Source organism: Monodon monoceros, unplaced genomic scaffold, assembly GCF_005190385.1.
Source record: "Monodon monoceros isolate NGI ecotype Baffin Bay Population unplaced genomic scaffold, NGI_Narwhal_1 Super_Scaffold_18, whole genome shotgun sequence".
NCBI classification, from domain to species: Eukaryota; Metazoa; Chordata; class Mammalia; order Artiodactyla; family Monodontidae; genus Monodon; species Monodon monoceros.
Genome location: NW_021703774.1, coordinates 142,401,596 through 142,409,049, shown reverse-complemented (window position 1 = coordinate 142,409,049; position 7,454 = coordinate 142,401,596).

Genomic DNA, 7,454 nt, shown 5'->3' with positions numbered 1-7,454 from the left:
TGGAGTATAATTGCTTTGCGGTACTGTGTTAGTTTCTGTTGCACAACAAAGCGAATCAGCCCCATGCACACACGTGTCCCCCATCCCCTCCCTCTTGCGTCTCCCTCCCTCCCATCCTCCCTATCCCACCCCTCTAAGTCATCGCAAAGCACTGAGCCAGTCTCCCTGTGCTATGCGGCTGCTTCTTCCCACCAGCCGACTGTTTTATACGTTACACATTCGGTAGTGTATATATGTTGATGCTACTCTCACTTCGCCCCAGCTTCGCCCTCCCACCCCATGTCCTCAAATCCATTCTCTATGCCTATCTCTTTATTCCTGCCCTGCAACTATGTTCATCGGTACCATTGTTTTTTTTTAGGTTCCATATGTATGCGTTAGCATACAGTATTTATTTTTCCCTTTCTGACTTATTTCACTCTGTATGACAGACTCTAGGTCCATCCACCTCACTACAAATAACTCAATTTCATTCCTTTTTATGGCTGAGTAATATTCCATTGTATATATGTGCCACATCTTCTTTATCCATTCATCTGTCGATGTACACTTAGGTTGCCTCCATGTCCTGGCTATTGTAACTAGAGCTGCAATGAACATTTTGGTACATGTCTCTTTTTGAATTATGGTTTTCTCAGGGTATATGCCCAGTAGTGGATTGCTAGGTCATATGGTAGTTCTATTTTTAGTTTTTTAAGGAACCTCCATACTGTTTTCCATAGTGACTGTATCAATTTACATTCCCACCAACAATGCAGGGGGGTTCCCTTTCCACCACACCCTTTCCAACATTTATTGTTTCTAGATTTTTTTGATAATGGCCATTCTGACCAGTGTGAGGTGATACCTCATTGTAGTTTTGATTTGCATTTCTCTAATAATTAGTGATTTGAGCATCTTTTCATGTGTCTCTTGGCCATCTGTATGTCTTCCTTGGTGAAATGTCTGTTTAGATCTTCTGCCCATTTTTTAACTGGATTGTTTGTTTTTTTGATATTGAGCTCCGTGAGCTGTTTGTATACTTTGGAGATTAATCATTTGTCTGTTGTTTCATTTGCAAATATTTTCTCCCATTCTGAGGGTTGTCTTTTTGTCTTGTTTATGGTTTCCTTTGCTGTGCATAAGTTTTTAAGTTTAATTAAGTCCCATTTGTTTATTTTTGGGTTTATTTCCGTTACTCTAGGAGGTGGGTCAAAAAAGATCTTGCTGTGGTTTATGTCAAAGAGTGTTCTTCCTATGTTTTCCTCTAAGAGTTTGACAATGTCTGGTCTTACATTTAGATCTCTAATCCATTTGGAGTTTATTTTTGTGTATGGTGTTAGGGAGTGTGCTAACTTCATTCTTTTACATGTAGCTGTCCAGTTCTCCCAGCACCACTTATTGCCCACCCCTTAGGCGGTGTTGTGTGCAGGGGGCATGGGCAGCACCCTGCTTTTGCTTCTGACCCCCAACTGCCACTTTTGAAGAGCCTAGATTAAAAACAGGGTGTCAGGAGGAAAAGCAGGGTGCTGCGCATGCCCCCTGCACACGACGCCACCTAAGCGGTGGGCAGACCACCTTAAGCCACCCTCTGGCCCAACCCCTGGACACACCCCTACCCTCACCCCATGTAAGAAACAAGCTTGACCCCCTTCGGGGAGCGAGAAAGCAAGGGAACCTGTTGTTTGTTCCCGCTCCCCCACTGCAGCAGGGGCCCCAGTAAAGCCTTGCCTGCATTTCTTGTCTGGCCTCTGATCAACTTCTATTGATTAAGGAGGCCAAGAGCCCTGGTCAGTTACATATTTTGTGGTGCCCAACGTTGGGCCCTTCCTTGTGCCTGTCTGGGAAGAGGATCTGGGCACCTCTGGGACCACCGAACACAGCTTCACAGCGGGTGACAAGCGGCCACCTGAACCTCTTGTTTCAGTGTCACCACGTTTGGTAAGTCTGACTTCCTGGCCCCTGGGGGCTTCAGTACCCTCATTCAGACAACACTTTCCCCTTCCCTTCGTCCTTTTTCCCTCACCATTTTCCCTTTCCCCTTAGTCCCTTTCCCTCTCCTGAAATTTCTCTACTTCTCTTTCAGTCCTCTCCTCTCTCCGTCCTCTCCTCCTTCTGCCCTGTCCTTCCGAGAGAGTGGACGTCAGGCAGCTACAGCATCAATCCTCTCAGCTTGTGAGACCTGCTCCCTCTGGCCGGCAACGGCTCACCTTGACGGGTGACAGGCAGAGGTGGAAGAGGCTCGCCTCATGCCGTGCAGACCGTGGTCCAGAGGGCTCTCCCTGACCAGAGATTATGAGAGCGATAGATGTTCAAACCTCATATCGTGGAATGGCTGGAAGCCCTATCATCCCAATATTCTCACCTTTATTTTCCTGCCGCCAAGGAAAGTCCTACTGGGAACGGGCTGAAGGGGCAGATTTCTATATACTGGTGTACATGTGGGTGAGAGTCCCACAGACAACATACAACTGGCTGGTTTCCGGGCTTAATCACCCCCGTGGGCTCCCTTCTTCACTGGCCCTTTCTGGAAGAGCGCTGTTTGGTGCCTGAATGGACACCCGCGGGGGCAGGTTGAAAGGGCAATCTCTCTCTTTCTGTCTCTTTCTCTTTTTCTGACATTCTTTTCTGTCCCTCCTCCCTTTACCTCTCCCTTGGTCCTCACCCCTACCCTCCATCCACTTTATCCTGAAACTTCTTGTTTGTGTCTCTAAGTTTTGTGATCGGCATAACTGTTCTTTCCCGGGATCAAGGGGCTTGCATCTCCGCCTCTGCCTTTGCAATGTAACTATTCTGCCTGGGCTCTCAGGAAGTACCTGATCCATCTGTAGTCCCCCACACCGAGGGAAAAAAGAAAAAGAGGGCCATTTTAAATTCAAGCAGGAAAACTATGAAATCTCTGGTTCTGTAGAAATTAACTTGTCTAACTTAAGCTTGTGGGTTTAATTAATACAGACCTGTCTTTAGAGTCATCAACATTAAGTACAATACTTTCATTGTACCTAAGGTTCCTGGAAGTCAATAAGTGCATTTGTTTCTGTTATAAAATGTGTCAACAGGGGAAGTAACCTGATATCATTAAATTTTTAAGTGAAAGTACTGGGATAAGAAGTTTTTGGTAACCTCTACAGGAATAATTATGTCTTGGAAACATCCATCTAAAACAAGTCGCTCCAAATTTTGGTAAATTTGAAACTAAATTAAGTTAAATCATAGGAACTAATTGAATAGTCAGGCCATTTCAAATAAGGTAAAATATTGGAACATTAATTGCTAAACAGGTCTAAATTTACCTACTTTTGTCTTCTTGTGAGAGAGAAATTAAGCTATTTGCCCTGGTCCAGGAAGATCCCACATGCCGTGGAGCAACTAAGCCCGTGAGCCACAGCTACAGAAGCTCGTGCACCTAGAGCCCATGCTCCGCAACAAGAGAGGCGACAGCAATGAGAAGCCTGCGCACCACAATGAAGAGTAACCCACATTCATCACAACTAGAGAAAGCCACGCACAGTAATGAAGACTCAACGCAGCCATAAATGAATAAATAAATAAGTAGGATAGTTCATGGTGGCTTAAGGAAAGTAGGATGCGTGTTTTCAGAAAAGAAGGTATGAGGAATGGAAATATATTTTGTCAAAAGGAAAAAGGGTGATCGTGTGCTAGAGCTGGATATTTCTCCATGGGGAAAGAATGAGGGACAAATTATGGCTACAGAAATTTACAGAAGGTTTGCGGAAGACGAACACTGCACTGAGGAAACAATTTTGTATGTGGTCAGGATTTTCTAAGGTTCGATTAAATTTAATTAGGTAAATGGATTTTATTAAGAGTAGGCTGATGCAAGACTGGATTTGGTTTCTCTCTCTCATAAAAGAACAGAGTTGTCCTGGAACGCTGCTTTTGATAACAGCTTGTGTGAGTTTCTGTGCCTTTAAGTGATCTCTCACCTGGCAGGCCATCATGGTTATTCTGGCCCACTGTTGCACCCCAGATGACAAGGAGCATATACTGAGAAAGGCCAGGGAACGCGCAGATGGCTTACTGGTAGCCAGTCCATACCACCAAATTTATCAGGTGGGTGGGGATGCAATCCCAGATCATGACCCACACTGGGGCTGTGAAGATCGTGTAGGCCAGGCTAGGATGAGACATTATATTACTTGTCTATCAGAAGGAATGAAAAGGTGTATGGTGAAGCCTGTAAATGATGATAAGGTCCAAGAGGTTACACAGGAAAAAGATGAGAACCCGGCAGTTTTCCTGAGCCAGGTGACAGAAGCATTCATGAAGTCCACCAATACAGACCCTGAGTCCTTAGAAGGGAGGACACTATTGGCCGTGCACTTTATCACCCAGCCTACTCCTAATATCTGGAGAAAATTACAAAAGCTTGAGGCTGGGCCCCAAACCCCAGTGTCAAACTTGGTAGAGGAAGCCTTCAAGGTCTATAACTACAGATTAACGGAGGAGGCCAATAAGGATGAGAGGCTAATTAACAAAAGGCAGCTTTTGGCTGCTCTGATCCACCCACCACATCGAGGAGACTCTGGAGGGCCAAGAAGGCTGGACAGACCACTAAGAAGCCGCGTGGGCCCAAACCAGCGTGCCTTTGTCAGAAAGGGGGGTACTGGAAGAGGGAACGTCCTGAGCACTGTCCTGCGGGACGCCCGAGGGGCAACCCCGACCGGCCCCATTTCCTTGCAAATCTCTTGGATGATAGATTCCTGCGCACCGACTGACAGGGCCCAAGCGCCTGCTGGGCTCCAGATCCCACTCAATCCATCCTCATCACTCCAGCGGAGCCTCAGGTCACCCTTGACATGGCAGGCAGGGGAACTGAATTTCTTGTAGACACTGGAGCCACCTGCTTTGTTCTGACTTGGCCAGCTGGCCCCCTCTCCAGGCGTGACTGTAGAGTGATGGGAGTTGATGGACAGCCAAAGGTAAGGCGATTTATGTTTCCCCTTGCCTGCGGAATTGGGTCCATTATTATTGCTCACTCATTTTTGTATATGCCAGAATGCCCTGTCCCTCTCCTCAGGAGAGACTTGCTAAATAAGTTAGGAGCTAGTATATTCTTAGGACACGGTGAAGTCCAAGGAGGTAAAGAATTCAAACAGAGAATGCATCTATTAGTAGCCCCAAATGACCCACCTCTTGGGCATCAAAATATTCCCCAAGACATGCACCAAGAAATTAGAGTGGCATGGACATATATACACTACCAAATGTAAAAAAGATAGCTAGTGGGAAGCAGTCGCATAGCACAGGGAGATCAGCTCGGTGCTTTGTGACCACCTAGAGGGGTGGGATAGGGAGGGTGGGAGGGAGATGCAAGAGAGAGGGGATATGGGGATATATGTATATGTATAGCTGATTCACTTTGTTATACAGCAGAAACTAACACACCATTGTAAAGCAATTATACTCCAATAAAGATGTTAAAAAAAAAAGGAAAAGAAATTAGAGAATAAGTAGATCCTGCAGTTTGGGATACCTCGGGCAAAATGTGTTCCCCCAATAAAAATAAGGTTAAGACCTGGGAAAAAAATACCCCTGGAAGAGACAATATCCTTTAAAGCTTGAGGCCCTGAGGGGAATCCACCCGCTGCTCAGCAAATTCCTAAAACACGGACTCATTAGGCCCTGCCAATCCCCTTGTAACACCCCTATCCTCCCTGTTCAGAAGCCTAACGGGGAGTATCAGTTTGTGCAAGACTTACGAGCAGTGAATGAGGCAGTCATCCCTATTCACCCATTGGTGCCAAATCCATAGACCTGTCTCACCCAAGTGCCAGGGAGTGCTCAGTATTTTTCTGTTTTAAACCTCAAGGATGCATTTTTCTATATTCCCCTACATCCAGACTCTCAATATGTTTTTGCCTTTGAATGGAGAGTCCCTGACACCGTGGAGGCTAACCAATATACATGGACAGTGCTTCCGCAGGGTTTTCAGGGCAGCCCTCATCTTTTTGAAAATGCGTTAGCAAGGGAACTGAGCCTTGAGAAGGGTGTTGATGATTTATTGATAAATAGTGAGACCAAACAAGATTCAGATCAAAATACTATTAGGGTCCTAAATTTTCTGGCAAGAAAGGTATATAAAGTCTCTCCAACCAAGGCTCAGATCTCACAGCAACGGGTTCAATATTTAGGATTTGTTTTGACCCCAGGGGCATGAGCCCTAGCCATAGATCAAAACAGCAATTAGTGCATTACCATCTCCAACCACAAAGAGGCAACTCCAAGGCTTTCTCGGGATGGCTGGGTTCTGTCGTATCTGGATTCCAAGTTATGGCCTTATAGCAAGACCCCTATATTAGGCTCTAAAAGGAGGAGAAAGGGAACTCCTTCAATGGAATCAGGACCCCCAGCGGGCCTTTGAGACTCTAAAGACTGAATTGAGTAACACTGGGGCTTCCAAGTTTGGACAAGCCCTTTACCCTATTTGTTCACGAGAGGTCAGAGATAGCACTAGGAGTCCTGACCCAAAAGCTGGGACCGGATCAGACGCCAGTGGCTTAATTTTCAAAACAACTGGACTCAGTGGCCCTGGGATGGCCAAGCTGCCTGCGGGCAGTAGCAGCCACAGCCCTGCTGGTTAATGAGGCTTCCAAGCTCACCCTGCGACAACACTTTGATGTGTCAGCCCCTCATCAGGTACAGTCTGTGCTGGAAGTCAAAGGACATCATTGGTTGACTGGAGGAAGGTTAACAAGATATCAGGCCCTCCTAATGGACACCCCTGACATTACCTTAAAGGTGTGCCTAACTCTGAACCCAGCAACTCTGCTTCCAGAGGCCGAGAGTGGAGACTTACTGCATCAGTGTATAGAGACCAGAGAATGAACTTACTCCAGCAGGTCTGATCTTCTAGGTGAGCCTCTTGAAAGCCCTGAGGTCGAATGGATTACTGATGGGAGCAGTTTTGTAGAAATGGGAGCCCGAAAGGCGGGGTATGCCATAGTTAGTCCAGATGACATCATAGAAACCAAGACCCTGCCACACCAGACATCAGCCCAGAAGGCTGAACTAATTGCATTAATGAGAGCTTTGCAATTAGGGAAGGAAAAGAAATATTTTTACTGACTCTAAATATGGATTCCACGTGCTAATGCTGCCATTCAGAAAGAAAGAAGAATATTAACCGCTAGAAATTCCCCCATAAAACAAAATAAAGGACTCCCCTGGTGGCACAGTGGTAAAGCATTCACCTGCTACTGCAGGGGACAAGGGTTTGATCCCTGGTCAGGGAAGATCCCACATGCTGCAGAGCAACTAAACCCGTGCGCCACAACTACTGAGCCTGCGCTCTAGAGTCCGTGAGCCACAACTACTGAGCCCACGTGCCACAACTACTGAAGCCCACGCCCCTAGAGCCCGTGCTCCGTAACCAGAGAAGCCATCGCAATGAGAAGCCCGCGCACCACAACGAAGAGTAGCCCCTGCTCGCCACAACTAGAGAAAGCCCGCAC